The following is a 17,311-nucleotide window of genomic DNA, read 5'->3' on the forward strand; positions in this document are numbered from 1 at the left end:
AAGAAATTTCAGATAAAACTAAGACTAGCCATCGTCATGTGTGTAAAAATTATTTTCCATGTTTAGTGTCGATATCATATTATCAAGTACTAACTTGCTATTATTTTGTTTTCATTTATTCATTTTCATATATTTTTTATAATTCATAAGGTACTCCAGTGCCTCAAAAAGACATTCAATTTTTTTTTCTTCTTTTTATCGACTATTTCATGAGGTCATAATTGTAACATAATATTGAAATTCCTGAAAGGAGTACGCCGTGCGATTTATTATTTTTTTTTTTTTTGAGATTGTACATCGAGATTTTGTATCACACGTCCTTAAGTAGGTTGTGAAAGTAAAAAGATAATGAAAGTAGCATCGCGTAAGATTTACGAGCAGCCCTTGTGCAAAGGGATTGGCTGAACAGTGAAGAAAGATTCTCTGAAAACTTGACGTTATCAATGCTTTCAAAAATTCTAATAACAGCAAAAAATTGTTTACACATTTCAAAAGAATCTAACCCCAAAAAATGAGCAAATTTACGCAGTATTAACTAAATAGGGTAATTAAGAAGACGATGCCGGGTGGTTTTTTTAATCTCCTCAATCGAAAATCTCGTAAACTAGAGGAGATACGAGAAAAGTTTCATACAAAAGTTGAAGGCTTTAGAAGATGAAAGGTAATGCTGATTATGTAATAAAGGAAATTTAAATCATTTGTCGTATATATCTGAGAGCTTTAATTTGATGATTTGAATTATGAAATTTTTATCGTACATCCAAGTTTACATATAGAATAATTCATTTCAGTAAAAATGAATGTGTAATTAAGATAACTCTTTTTCCAATCAAGAACTGAAATAGCGTATCTTTTAATCGTATTCTAAAACGAGGTCTTTTCCAATCGCATTTTGAGCTAGCATGTTACGCGATACGTCACGCTGAAGACTACGTCCGGTTTTTTTCTGATAATATTAACCACAAGCGATTGAGATAAGGCCTCATTTGTTGCAAACTTGTCAGTCTTTGTGTTCATCTTTATCTCACAAAGTATGGATCTTGTTGAGAGTATTTATTGCGACCAAAGTCGTACCGGAAATGAAAGAAAAAATTATTTTCGAGTTTGCAATAATCTTGAAAGAAAATGCAGTCCAATCTGTGGAACTAATGTGAGATAAGTATTTCAAAATTACGATTAGAGTATATCACTTAATTAGAGTATTAATGCGTACAAGTTATAGATAATTATCGATCGATTTTTTGTTAAATTTAAAGTAGATACTCTGCATTTATCTAGTGAAATCTGAAAAAAAAAATCTAATCGTACCACGTATATCATACATTTTTTGAATATCGACTGAAATGAGTGAAATTTAAATAATTTTTCGTCATCGGATCTTTGATTTTCATAATGATCGAATAATAAATTCCCCAAAACTTGATTCTCTGATTCCTCAATTAGTTTTTAATTAATTTCCGTCTTGCAATTTACATCTCCGATTGAAAAAATTAAGTACCTATTAGACATACAAATTAGTTAGTCTTTTTTCAAGCAATGTTTTCCAAGTGCGTGGCACTAGAATCCACTTTAAAAAATTCATATTGTAATCGTAAAACCAGCCTCTTAAGTGATAAAAAGAGAGGGCGAAGGAGGAAGGAAAGCTTGAAAAGCTCAGAATAGACGCGCAAACACCGAATAGCGAACGAGAATTTAAAGACGATATATTAGTTGCATAATTACAGATCGAAAAGAAGGAAAAAATTTTTGTTGCCTTTAGATGGTCGAAGTTTCTTATTGAAATAAAATGGGAAAACTTTTTTTCTCAGTATATATTTTATTGTAAAAGTAATAATGTTTGAAAAAATTTGTAACTGTGAGGTTTCTAGTCGACATTAGTGCTACTATTTGTAAAAAAATTTACATTACGATACCATCAAATGTAGATGAATTCCACATTCTGTAAATGCAAAAAAACTCAGCTTTCGAGGGTGTGCAATACGTCGAGATTTCGTGGTATGATTATGTAAATTTTTTTCCAGATAGTAGCACTAATGCCGACTAAAGCCTTACAGTTACAAATTTATTTCAACCATTATTACTTTTACAATAAAATATATACTGAGAAAAAAAAATTTTCCCATGTTATTTCCATAAGAAACTTCGACCACAAATCGGACTATCTTAGAGTTGAGTTAAGAATCTGAAAAAATTAGGTAATTGTTTTTGAATTATCTGAAGTTAATTTGGGGGATGGGGTGGCGAAAATTTGTCAACAGCATAAAAAAAGAACACCCTAGTGAGTATACATGGTGTGCCTGGAACTCCTACGACACGCTCCTTTCTTCGAGGTCAAATCCTTCAAGTGAGATGTGTATCAACTGTCTAAAAAAATCCCTATACAGGTCTTCCTTTCAATAAGTTCAGCTTCGGGGGTGTAGAGAAATATTTTTCCGAGAAACTATAAACCCCCACTGAAAGCTCAGCTCGTCGCTCGCGTCAAAAGATCACGTTTCCTCCGGATAAGTTCGGTCGCGTTCTTTTTGTACATACTCAGTGTATCATTTAAAGTGAAGGTCCCACCATTAGTGATATTAATAATATAGTTTCACAGAAAAGATGTTCTCAACTCAAAGAATTTCGAATATCCCATAATGTAATTTGAAACTGTAAACACCAGCGATAATCAATCGTACCTCAGTTCATTTTAAATTTCGAATTTTCCGGTGAAAATTGATAATTGAAAATCGATATATTTGTAGCTAGTGGACGCGATTAAACAACGCTTAAGAGGAATCACGTGAGGTCGCGAGACTCAAGTGTAATCGGGAATGAGTAAACTATGTCACATCGTCACGAGCCTCGTACGCGTCAAACGAATGGCTACGTAAAGTCACCAGATATAGCTTTTCCGCGAATAAATAATATAAGATTCTGACTTTTACCTTCTTCATTAATTATATTATTATCTAGAAGAATTGTTGATTCAGGTACAGGAACAGGATGAACAATCTACCCTCCATTATCAAGAAATTTTGGTCATTCAGGACCGTCAACTGATTATACAATTTTTTCTCTGCACATAGCAAGAATTTCGTCTATTATAGGTGCAATTAATTTTATTTCTACTATATTAAATATACACTTAAAAGGAATAAAATTGGATCAATTAACTTTATTTATTTGAGCAGTAAAGCTCACAGCAATTTTATTATTGTTATCTTTACCAGTATTAGCAGGAGCTATTACTATATTATTAAGAGATCGAAATTTAAATTCAACATTTTTTGACCCATCAGGAGGAGGAGATCCAATTTTATACCAACATTTATTTTGATTTTTTGGACACCCAGAAGTTTATATTTTAATCTTACCAGATTTTTGAATAATTTCTCATATTATTTCTCAAAGATCAGGAAAAAAGAAACTTTTGGAACTTTAGGAATAATTTATGCAATAATAACTATTGGAGTTTTAGGATTTCCGAGTATATACATGTGGACGCGATAGTGAGACAAGAAGCCTCAAGCACTGTCACATAACCTCGGCAAACCATTCCGGGCCGACAGATGGCGCTAGTGGTTTGATGGTAATAAAAGCGAGCTGTTATCAGTCGAATGGATCAGAAGTAAGTCGGTCCGCGTACGATTCGCATCGGCTCCTGCTTCACCCAATTGTTGTGCGCTCTGAACTCAGGGCTGAAGGGATGAGTACCCACGTGGCTAGTATCGCTACCACATACATATAAACAATAATTTCGTACTATAATCGATAGATTGCAATAATTCATACCCATCATTTACACGACCTCCGTTTTCATCGAAGTTTTGTATCCAGGTTATTTTAGTCAAATTGTTCTTAGTCGAATAGTTTTTATTCGAATCGTTTAAAGTCAAATTGTTTTTGAGTCGAATAGTTTTTAGTCAAATTGTTTTTTAGTCAAATTTTCTGTAGACGTAGTTTTATAGTAGACACACTTAAGAGTGCTTCTAATTTTTGCTGATAGTTTCGACTTTAACGTCCTTGGCATCAGATTCCTGCACCATGGAGGTACTTTTGGAGGATACGAAATTCATGAAGTCCTCATGTGTCGGTAAAACAGAATATTTTTTACTGGGGACGGGTAAGGCAGGCACGGACTCTGCACGCTGACTTGAACAGAGGACCGTAGTCGAGTCGGTATTGCAATTTTCTACTTAAATTACTTCTGACATAACGGTGGCGGGAAAATCGAAGGCGATAGCAATAATTTAAATAAAACAAATAATAATCAGAAAATTTTGCGATCAATTTCTGTGTACCAGTGAATCAATACAGGCTTCCCCTCCAAGCGATTCTCCAATCTTCGAAATTTCTTCTCATAATTTTTTGTGTTCCTTGCTCTTGGCTCTTGGGGGAACGTCACCTGAGGTTTAATTTTGTTATCGATGGTTTGAATCAGCTTGAAGAGAACTGATTAAAGAGATTAACCGGCAATCATCTGATCCAGCATCCTTTTCGATTATCGGGAAGAACAAAGATGGAGATACTTTCTACGAGTAGACACTTCTCGGAACTAATTATCGGCTGGTCCTTGACATTTGTGCCTTAGAAAGATCGAATTCGCGTGATAAAAGCTCACTCAGATCGCTTGCGTAAACTAATCACCGTTTTCGACGGTGAAATTTCTAGTACAATCAACTCGGTTCTAATCCCCAGAGAGACTAGCCACGGAGGTGGAGGGGAACTACCAATGGACTATGAGTTTCGTTACCAGCATGGGGTTGATCTGCTTCGAGAGTACTTTTGGGAGCCGTTACAGGCCTTGGCAATCAAACTGTAAACAGAATTATAAACAAGCAAATAGCAGAAAAACAAAAACGACATTGTAGATTACATCAACCCATGAAAATCATCCATGACATCGATGCAACCACGCGTTGAGAGAGAAGAGAAGATTACCTTCGAATACACAAATCGTAATTCGTTACAAATGAGATAAAATTTACAAATCCAATTATTAAAACCTGCAAGGTAATGTAATCAGTGTGATTTATCGAATATTTTCGAACGCTGATCTTCTTTTTCGAATTCATCAACTAATATGATGCCCACTACTATTTTCTTCTCGATAATAATCATTTTTATACCAATATTCGATATATTTATAGTTTGATTAATTGCATGGATTACATTTTGCAATAAAGTTCGTGAGTTTTGTGTAAAGATTTTCGTGTATGGTGATGAATCGTGAAGTTCTTTTATGATGTGTACCGGAGTATGAGGCATCCGTTCTTCCGTGTCTTCGTGAAGTGATGATCCGGGCTTACGAAGCAAATACCGAGTCAGTAAAATTTATTGCCGAGGTGACAAACGTTGAAGGTACGCATAGGGGTACAAAGGGAGTAAAAAAATGTCGAAAGAAAGGTGGAGAAATAATAGTAAGAATGATAATGAAAAGTGAACGAAAATCTTTGTCAGCTTTCTCTCAGATATTTTTCTCGCCTTTACTCAAGCGAACAGAGCTCGAATCGTGTACCTAAACGTTATGATTAAAAGCGGACGCGAAATTAAATAGAAAAATCTCAGCCCCGGTGTGAAAAGGGTGTAAAGAATATATAAAGTATGGAGATAAGAGACAAAGAGGTATGTTGGACATTACGAGAACACCTTAGAATATAAAGGAAAGCAATGAAAGAAAAAAGGCCAGACAGTGGAACGGGAAGAAGCGTAAAACGAGAAGGACGTAATAAAAAGAATGATAATCTCGAGCCCGCAGACAAACGTAAACGAGCCCCGATAATGGACAGGCAACATCAAACGAGTTTAATAACGTGGAGGGAAGATTGCACGTTTGAAATCTTTGTTTTACGTTAAAAACAATTTTACAATTATTATGAATATAGGATAAGACCAATTATTTCAAAACTTTGGAAAATAAGTGAAACTTTCCATGTCGGCACGATCAATGATTTTCCCCTCGTCATTCTTCATTCGCTTGACAATTTTTTTTTTTTTTGTAAGATTTTCCAATCTCAAAAATCAACGATTTTTTTCTGAATTTTACTTTCAGACGTTGGTTTTTTTAATGGTTATTCATGCTTTCTAGAAATTAGCTATTTTGCAAAGTATCAAAAAATTCTCAAAAATCGGATTTTTTGTTGCGATCATTTTGCTACTCGTCTAATGATGAAACAATTTTTTAAATATTTTCGTTGCTTAGAACTTGAAACATTCTAAACAAACAAGACATCATATTTTATCGTTCAGAAAATTCTTTAAAAATTACCAAAAATTCTGTTTTCCTACGTGAAAGGTTTCAGAATTAAAGATAGAATATTCTGTAATTTTTTAAAAAGTTTTTGGAACTTTCGAACATGGTGCTTTGTTTTTTCAAAATGCTTAAAAGTACTACAAAAATAGAAAAACAATTGTTCCGTCTTGAAGATTTTGGATGAAGATTTTCAAGAATTTTTGTCGATTTTCAAAAAACCGTCCTTTTGAAATTGTTCTAAATAACTATAAAGATTTAACGATTGAAAGAAAAAAATCTGTAAAAATTCAGGACTGCTATTATCTGCTGAAAATCATATAAAAAATCATGAATCATTAATCGAGCTGATATGTAAAGCCCTTCCAAATAAAGATTATTATCACCAAAGTAAAAAATTCCTCAACCCAGAATCATCAGCGTCCTTTTGGGTTAAACCGGTCATTTATTCAACCTTCAGGATAGTTGAAATGGTCGAATATGCACGTGGAAAAGTCGCTTGTCGCTTCGCTTGGTTGGTTTCATTGTCTCACGGTTCTTTGGTCAGCTTCGAATTATTCATCCGGCATCCTAGGGTTGGGACTGTTATCTCAGGCGGACCAGCACGCGAAATTCGCCCTTTTTATCTCTCTTCGTATACGGCACGAGAAACGAAAAAGAAAGAAAAATACTGTGGAAAAGGGTAAAAGGGAAGAAAAGAGCGCAGGAGGAGGTGAAAAGGGAACAAAAATACTTCGCCACTCTTTTACGTCTGAAAATATACCCATCTTGATGCTTTGTTCAGCTCGGTAAAGCTCGGACCAAGATCTTTGCGACTCACAATTGGCATAGCAAACCACGTTTAGTATGATAACAGTTGTATCTAAATTTAATTTGGAGTTATCAAAAATCTCAAAATCATTTTGTATAATATCAGATTTAATACGATAGATTTGCTTCAATCTTTAAACGACCAGTGTTGAGACTTATAACATATTTCTTCCAGCTATTTGAGGCCATTGTTACAAAATTCTGATGCAAGCTTTTTGTACAGAAATTAATGGACATGATCACGTTGATCAGCCGATTAAAATTACGTTTGCTCGATCACTTCACAATTATATTCGAAAAAAAAAAATATTACACTGAAATGTTGTTGAAATTTCGAGAAAATATAGTCAATTAAATGATCATCATCAAAATATCTTTCACTTAATAAAATCTCGTTTTATACAAAGACGTTAATTTATTTCTGATTTACTATATATGTAATTGTCGTAGGCGAGCTGAATAGAATTCACTTGAACGAGTTGAAAGACAAGTAGCATGATTACTTGGAATGTTGGGTATTGCTTTTAACGTGGCATTTCAAAATGGCCCGTCATAAGGGCACAAAGTGGAAGAAAACTCTTGAAACGCGTCCCTGGCAAGGTATTCCAGGTACTGCCAGGTATTAGACCGACTTCCAAAACTCTACGTCCAGATTGATAAAGCCATCGTTCCAAGGACTGAAGCAGCCTTCTTATCAGTAAGTACTATAATCATTGTGAGTCATGATCCACGAACATTGAGTTGCTGTAAACGTAAGTCCTGCGACTCCTTGGCCTCCATGATAAGAGGTGGGAAGAAGGTCACTCCCGAGTCGAAATTTAACGCCTGCTTAGCACCTTCAGGTTCCACCGTTGAGAGGTTTTTCATGGGAATTGAAACCCTCTTTAGCGCCTAAAGCTCGTAGTTATCGAAAGAAATGCAGCATTTTAGGGTTAAATGAAGTTCTCGTGAGATCCTTGTGTGGCGTTAAATTTCGACTCGGGATGTCTATACGACAAAGCCGATGATGGAAGGAACCAATGAGACGTTGCTCTCCATTCGGTAACCTTCGTGGAGACAGCCTACGTACCTGCCTCTGTCGAGGGAATCTTCAATGATAGGCAACCTAGACAGTAAGTAAGGTGAAGCAGCTGAAAAATTGTGCGAGTTGGTGTCAACGTTGAATTCACGAGCACCATCTAGCGTCAATCTCTGGAAACGCATGACCAAGTCGTAACCGATATTCGCCACAGAGGGATGACTTTTGTGGTGGGGAACAAACGACCAATCAAATGGAAGAAGAATCACCTGACGACAACGGCGACAACGGTGATTCGGACTCTGAACTCATCCTTAGTCTATTCTACGCTCAACCCGCCAGGAAACAGCTTCGCTATCACTTCGCTCGCTAAGGTTGGTGATTTCCTTCAGCTAATTTTCCTTTCCTTTCCTTCTTCCTTACCGCTATCGTTTGTTCTATCGCTACCGTTTATCTTTTACCTTGTATTGTTTTGCATTATCGTTGGCTTCTTTTTTTGCTTTAAATTCTACTATCTTCCGTCCTTCTCACCTTCTTTTGCTGTTTAACGATAAGTTTTCTTTAAGGGATTTACTCAACTGACGAACAAAGAAAAAAGGTGATTCTTTGACTCGAGCTTATTTCTTTATTTCTTTTACTTCTTCAATTATCGTTAACTGCCTTGGATACTGCTGCTCCATCAGTTCGTGTGAGTACCTGAGCCTAGCCAGCCATAAAACGTTATTTTTGTCTAAAAATTGACGCTAAAGCGTCTGGCGCCCAACGTATACCTTGTTTATTATAGTCTAGGATAATCAGAGCATCGTTTCAAAGTGTAAACGTAAATTCTCAGCTGAGGGTAACAGAAAGTTACCGGAAATTTTTTTTCAGATAATCAAGAACAAACCACCGAAGTACAAGACTACAATCCCACTTTATGTTCAACTAGAGTTTGAACGAATTTTCGTAATTTGTTTATAACAAAAAAACCTCATCAAAAATCAACTTCTCACTGTAAATAATAATTACGGGCATGTATGCAGTGCTGGCTTGGGCATATTTCTCTAAAACTGCGATACTCGCGATGGCCGATTCTGGAATACTGCAGCTCAAAGCGCTTCCCTAGCTACGCCGGGCATACTGAATATTTATCAAACATAGACTAGCCGGGGATGAATATTAACACGAGAATTGAAATTAGGTAGTTACGCGTATATCCACGGGCAAATCACCGTGCAGTTAGCAGGGGGTAGAATTTCTGCATCCGGCATGTATATGGGACAGATGTTTCAGTTAAATCAACATGCAGGCTTCCATACCTAGATATACGTGAATTCCTCACACAGTGGCATGTGCATCAACTGCAGTGCATCGTAAGGGACTACTTTGCATATGCAGGATTAAATCACAGCGTCTAATTGAACGCTCGCGCCTTGCCTTTGGCAAAATTAGACGAAGTCACTCGCACTCGATTTAAACTAATCTGAAAACGTTTTATGTGAACCTCTAATTAGTTTGAGAATTGATACATCGTTTCTAGTGCATCGCTTTGACTTTGTCTTCATTCAATTTAACGTTGACGTTGATGAATTTTCAGTCAATGGATAAATTTTTAGTTTCTTTCTGTATCGGTTCGAAACGATTCCAATAAACTTTACAGTAATTGTGTAGAGTCTAAAACTTTTTTCTTATACTCGTCGTTTTTTTATTTGATTTTTGGTACGATAAAGGATAAGACGAAACGAAGAAGTATATTTTTTCATAAAAAAATAGTACAAGTATATTAAATTTTTCAAATGAAGCAACGACGTTTCATAGTTGAAATAGTAGCTCATTTTTTAAAGTACCTATAGACTAATGTTTCAAGTAATGTTACAAAGCAAAGTAACTAATCTGATTCTGACGATTGTTATTCCAAGAGTTTACTTCAGTTCTCTTTTCCATCGGTTTAATTTCGTCCGAATAATTATTCTGGCTAAATGCGATTTTATTGAGGCAACTCAAAAGGCCAACATCGGTTGAATCGAACCTCTCCACGTTAATTGTTCCGATGATAAAGTGAGAGAGTCTGAAGCATTTACAGATTGTAAAAAAATCAAAAAGACAATCAGTTCGAACTCAGCTGATTGCTCGTTTTGCTTTCGTGATAATGCTGAATAGATACCATTTTATAATATCAAAAGTTTTACTGAGTTGCTGTAATATGTCCGTAGACCATAAATTCATAGATTGTGATTGGATCGTAGAATCCTTTACGGCCAAACTTTTTCGTCAGACATATTTCATTGTTCGTTGATTGAAATGATTGAGCCTTCAATCCGAAACGTTCCACCAATTTATACAGGAATGCCGTGCTACGTAAAAGCGGCAAAAACAATACTGAAAGAAGAGAGAGAGAGAGAGAAAGAAAAACAGTAAAAAGTATATTTTTGCGAAGTTTCCGAAAGGATTTTTTTCGAGGCGTACCTTTACTTTGCAATTAAAGCTGTGAAACCCTACCGTGGATATAATTCAAGAGATTGAACGCGCAACAAGGAGCACATTTCTCTGGCTTAAAAGTGAACAACCACTTGAACTAAAAAAGACAAAGAAAGTTACAAGACTTCTTAATCCCGTGAGCTTTGTTTTGTAATTCATTCAAACTTCGGAACGGTGCGAAATCCGTCGTGACGCCGTCCCCCTTCCTTCTCTAATTAGCGTAATTGTTCGAGGTTTTTAGGGCATGGCTCGACGCTGCAGTCACGGAGCATGAGAAAACTTGAATGAAATAAATGAGTGGTAAGCTGATGGAAGAAATAGATAAAATACTGAGTGAAACGAGTATACAGATAAAATTCTGCATCATCGAATCACAGATGTCAACTTTTTTCTAATTAATGTAACTCTAGTTCCTACTCATCCAAGAGCTCGTTGAAGGTCCTTGGAAAACTCGTGGATCCTCCATCGAACAATTTAGCACTTACGTGATCATTGAAATCAACCGAAAGAAAGCTGTTCAATTAAATGATAACAAACAAGGAACGACAGTTCTGGAATTACACGACGGGCAGATGAGATAGGAAATCTCAGTTGTACCATCAATTAGGCAGGTTCCCTAACCCTTGAATGAAGAGAGAAAAAGAGACGGAAAAAACTGGGGGATCAGGGAGGGGGGAGGTCGGTAATCACGCTCATGGGATTTGAAAAAGGATCCAGCTACTGTTTATGCCCGTTCGTATTGAATTATAGTTTCCAATTTATAGTCCGTTATCGGTTTGTTTTTTTGTGGTACCACGGTTGGATTTTTTCACCGTCAGTACAAATACAATTCTGACATATGTCTGATTTTTCAAGCAATCTCTTTAGAGCATTTGTTTATAAGCGTACTTATCACAAAACGTTAACCATGGTAGTCTGCTGAAGACAATGGGTCTTACTGACAGTTCTAACGAGAATGAATTGGAAAAAACTTTCGGAATCACCAAATGTAATTCGCTACGTTCTTAACTATTGGAATCAAAAGTTAGATGTTAGTTACTGTTAATACAAGCTTGGAATCCGTTAACATTACAGTGAAAGATGATATTAAATTTTCGGTTTCTCGTGTTTTACCCAATTTGTCTGATAACTGATTTCTCATATAGATAATTAGGCTAGGTGGATGTGTGGTATGTCCGTAAGTACTGAAAATTCGCGCATACAGAGTGCTTCCAAGTAAATGCCAAGCTATGTTGAGTTGCCTACCGCTAAGGGGTGAAAATATCGGTAAAACAGACCTACCGGGTCATAATCACTTAAGTCAACACAAGTAATATAATCAGTTTAAAGTGACTCCGAAAAACGATCACTGAACGCTTCAGCATAGATTATAAATAATGAAACTACTGCTGGTTAAAATCTACACAATTTGGCAACACGCGCAGTTCTTGCTCAGTTAAGAGTACTTTAAACGCGCTACCTACCAATAATTCGTACCAATATTTATTCTCCTCAGTAGCAGGCCACCCAACATACTTCGTCGTTAATTTCGAAACGTTTTTCAACTAACAGAGAATATTTGGTTTCCAAGTCAACTGTTACAGGTCTGCTCTATTTGAAATTACCCCAAAGTTTAAACTCTGATACAATGAATTTGTAAAGAATTATTATTTTTTTCAAATTCAGTGAATATAATGAAGGAATCATCCGAAAATTACCGCATTGATTTCAAATTCAAAGAACGCTTTTGCACCGAGAATTTAAAAACGAATTTAGCTGGATACCCTACTGGAATATGAAAAAACGTAAATTCCCTTTTAGACGACTCTACTGCGAGCACCAGAGTGACATCGTCTCCTCCCCCCCACTCTGCGAAATACATTTTCAGCATCCTTTCTTGCATTAACAACGTTGGGAGATAACCCCGAGGTTCCTTCAGGAGGCCACCCCTCACAGGTCGCTCGCTTTCGTTACTGCGGCTCTTTCAACGTTGAACTTCTGAAAACAGAAGTAATTGGGTTAGAGAGTGGTTCATGGAAGTGTCGCGCGCCTGGAGGGTAGGCAGCAGGGTTGCTGGGTGTGTTGAAGGGGGAAAGGCTCGTTTCCATGGACGCTTGGCACGTGACGCGTCACACTCGGCGGTGATCCCCACCACGATAACCGTGGTGGGGTTCGTGGTGACGCGGTGGTGCTCCTGTGGCAGTCGCGGGTGAATTTCGTGATTGCAGGGACGGCGGTGTGCATTAATGCGCGCCATGCCACTCCCGGCGACCTTCGCCCTCCTCGTTCCTTTCGCTTGGATCAACCACTTCGCGTCCTGCACCGAGCCTAACCAGATCCACTCGCCTAGAAACACTCCCGTTTTCCTTTTTCGGATTGCACAGCTCGTTTCACAAAGTAAGGAAGCCGCGTGTACAGTCACATTCGTTAGGTGTTTTTTTTGTCTGTTTTTTTTCAACCAAGTTTCATTAGGTCAACGGACCCAAATATTGATTAGAAAAAACGGAAGTCTGGCTTATGAACTTGACTACACTTCATAAGAATTGAAACAACCGATTCGTTTAACTACTCCACTAGACTCATCAAGTTTGACGAATTTTCATTATTAGTGAATTCGTGACAGACACTGCAATATTTCGAAGTACTTTGTAAAACAACTTACAGAATTTCACAGATTCTTGTGTATTTTTTCAAGTCTGTGCAACGATTTTTCTTCCAGCTTTATAATATCCATTCTCATTGGACTTTGAGAATGATCAACTTCTCTAATAGATCCAATCATTAATCGTCGACCTACGTTTGGTTAAATAATCCGGTTCCTGAACCACGCAATATATTTTGAACGCCGTTAAAAATCAGAGTAAAGTTTTCCGGTTCAGCGATGATTCTCTAGAAATATTTTTCCGATGATCTTTTGCTTAAATAACACCAATAACACTGCAATTAATGTTACTATTAGCCCAATTTCGAAGTATGCATAATATGCAATTGTTTGCTTATTTTAAACTAAGATAACGAAAATGATCACAACGACAACAACAATATCCGCACTTCCGGTCCTACCCTAGAAGGTGTATCCGCAGAAGGTTATTTTGCTCTTCTGCGCCCATGAAGTCAATGGTCTCCAACTACCATTATACACCTGCAGCCGACAGAAAATATTCAATAGAAACTCTTGCATTTGCACAAAGGGTCAGGAAGTCTGCAGAAAGCCTTGCCCAGGTGTAGCCTGACATAGTACATGTTCAAACCTCAGCTTCTCGATCCTGCGCCTGTACGAAGTGACCTGGCTTATATTCTTGCAGGCTGTCGCTCAGGTTCTCTCCTAGATTCCCTGGGGATTTTAACCTGAGTCCTTCCGTTTCCTAGTCTCGCACGCTGGTGTTACGCTACCACGGTCGGTATATTGTTTATTTATTTTTATTTATAGTCATGCCTAAGACTGCAGCAAAAAATGGTAATGTTGGTGTTATGTCACCTTGGAAATGTATAAAATAATTGAACCGGAAGTAAAATTGAAATAGAGATTCATTCTGGGAAGAATTCTTCCAATTTCGTTGTTTCAATTGTATAAGCCATCAACCCGATCGTCCAGCCCTGACCAACAAAACAGAAAAAATGCTGTCCACTTATGGTCATTCAGTTAGACTAATTACGGCATTTATCCAATTAGCCCAGTATGAACCGACTGATAACAGTAGTTTTTCTGCATAATTTTCATCGTTGCTTCAGGATCGATGGACTCTCGGATGTTCCAAGGGAGGAAAGAAAGTATTAACAGTGAATCGACATCGAGTATTCTATATAGGCATTGACGTTCAAGTTGTTCAATTAGGTACACGTCCGAAAGTGGTTACCGACGGAGTAGCTTATTATGACGATACTCAAGCTGCTGCTTGAGTGCCTCTAAGTGGAATTAGTACGATGTAATATACGAGTTTCTGGATAGTGCATAATGGTTGGATTTAACGGAAGTGGGACGAAGATCGATTCACTCTAGTGAGATGGGGATACACATGTGATTCATGGTAGTGGTTGACTGATGAATTTTTATTGGACTATGACGAAATCATTGCAAGCGCTTTCAGTGGGCGGTTGAAATTTTGATAAAACAATTAGCATGAAACGAAGCTGAGATGATCATGTTGCAATAAGCGACTGATGAAGTACTGTGGAATCATTAAAAGAGACCATTCATGAAACCATGTAGGATATTCGTATGGCGTGAAGTTAACATCTACATTATGATTACTGACTAGTAAGCCCACATTCAGGTAACCCTTGACCTTTAAGATTTTAAGATTCATGACATTTACAAACTTAGTAGCGTAATCACGCACATTATACGTAGAAAATATGCAATATTTGTTCACCAAATCTATGAAGCCCGTTAAAATTTGCAATTATATTTTGCTGTCGAGATGAAATTCGATTTGATAATTGTATTCAGAGTGTCTCTGGGTAAACAAGCGACGGTACAAATATTAGTTTAGTGCTTATCGGAAGGAAATCCCTCTGCAATCAGTTCCAATTCAATATTATTTACGTTATCGTGCGACAAATAGTTTTGAGTGCTATTGTGAGCAAACGAGCTAACGATGCCCACGTGTGCTCACAGCCATGGAGATCAAACGAATCGAATTCAATCATCGCACATAATGTTGTCACTATTCATATTTGCCGCTGAAGCATAATCAGCTTTCAATCAATTCTTTTCAAGAGAGGATTCAAACGTTTTGCAGGTGGAATTACAATTCTATATCAATTGCTCTATACATTCAGACACTCACGTTATTATCACAACCAGACTATTTCTCGCCAACCATATCAACATGTCCTACCCATACTACTTTTGCTGCAAAGCTGTGACATGCGTGCAAGGAGACGTTGCTCCATCCCATCTTATCAGGCTTGACAGGGCTTAAAGTGCTTATAAAGAAGCGTCGTACACCTCGAAAACGCGGGGAAGCAAAACTCCTATACCGCTCAAGCGATCAGAGTGAAACTTAGGCAATTAATGCCTTATTTTAGCAAAAAGTGGAGCGTCTTTTTACTTTTTCAAAATTTGGAAAAAAATCTACAGATTGGTTACCACCCACAGAAATTGGCCAAATTTTCACAGTTGCACTGAATGGTTCGAACTATCCGGTATGATGTCACTCGGCGGTGATGAAACACATATTTTGAGCCCAGTTTCATGAGATTTGATGCTGAAATGACGAAATGGGAACTGATCTGGTTTTCGATTACGAAGTACACCGAAATCTCATTTTGGCGACATTGGTTACTGACCTTTCATGCCTGCCGATGATTTTTTACCGACATTACACGCATTCATTACCGACATGCGCGTAATGTCGGTAACAAATGTCGTGAAAATGAGATTTCGGTGTTCTTCATAATCGAAAACCAGATCAGCTGCCATTTCGTCATTTCACCATGAAATCTCATGGAACTGGGCTCAAAATGTGTGTCGTCAGTATATAGCGTGGCTTAAAATTTCCTATCCATTCCAACACGCGCGTAATATCAGGTTAACGAAATCTTGATTCCACGGTGAAGTAGTTTTCACCAGATAACGTAACTTCATCTGGTAATGAAAAATGCATGCCATGGTAAAAAATCGACCTAATTATATTTCCTCAATTTATTACCACGACGTGTATTTATGAAGGTAATGATTTGCAGAGTGATGAATGAGTAAGACTTGTTTTTCTTGCATCCAAGATGGCTTGCCTCGGATTTCCGTTGCGTCTCTAGCTTTGCAAAGCGATTAATTATACTTGATGACAGTGACGTTAATTAGGATAAAATGTAACACGCCTTGGTTCGTTGTTGATATCGCGACACCTCCGAGCTCGTCTTGATATTTTCCCCTAAGATATACAGGTTGCACTACTACAACAAGATATTAATAAGTGAACAGATACCTCATACTTGGAACCCGAGTCTTTCATCGGCTAATGTATCGCTCATATTTATTGTATCAGCCCTATAGTAAGTCGACTACGAGAGGAATTTATTGTCATGTACGTATTGTCCTGGAAAAAAAAACTTGAGCAATTATTTTTTCAACATCCCAAACGCACATTACCCTTCAAAATTTCGTCGAATTTCTCGGACTCGACTGCAGTTCTTACGTATTTTATGAAACTATTTCAATACCGTAATGAAGGTTAGATCAATTTTATGAGACCACAGTAATTACAACTGATCTATCCGAACATTTATTACTATTCGAATTTATGTAATTGGAAGTATTAAAATAGGGTTTGTCTGGATCGGAATCAGTAAATTATCCTATTTTGTTTGCAAAATATTTTGATCGTTCCGTAATGATATGAATGTGAGCAGATCTCATCGATTAGTACTTTATGTTACTCATTTGTGTATGAATCTGATCAAATACGAAAATAAGTCATCATTCCTTGATATTTGACTATCGAAAAGCGGTTAAAAATTAATAGTACGGAATCAGGGTGAAGGTTATTCTCTAGGACGATAACAGGAAAAAATTGTCTGAAACTACTATTGTCAACTATTAAAAACTGACTTCAACCCCAGTGTAATATGGAAGTACGACTTCCGTGAAAACTATATTCACGAATAATCTATCAAGCTCACGATAACTGAATAATTTTAACGGTGTTTACTGTCTATCGACAAAAAATTATTTTTCACTCTCTGAAAATCTTGTGAAAATAATCTGGCAAATCACAAATATTTTGTCGATATAGGAATTGCTGACGTATTTTACTCCGATGAAATTTCAAGACAGCTTCGAACATTTTCTGTGAAGTTACAATTTCACAGAAATA

This window comes from Diprion similis, chromosome 7 (genome assembly GCF_021155765.1).
Source record: "Diprion similis isolate iyDipSimi1 chromosome 7, iyDipSimi1.1, whole genome shotgun sequence".
NCBI classification, from domain to species: domain Eukaryota; kingdom Metazoa; phylum Arthropoda; class Insecta; order Hymenoptera; family Diprionidae; genus Diprion; species Diprion similis.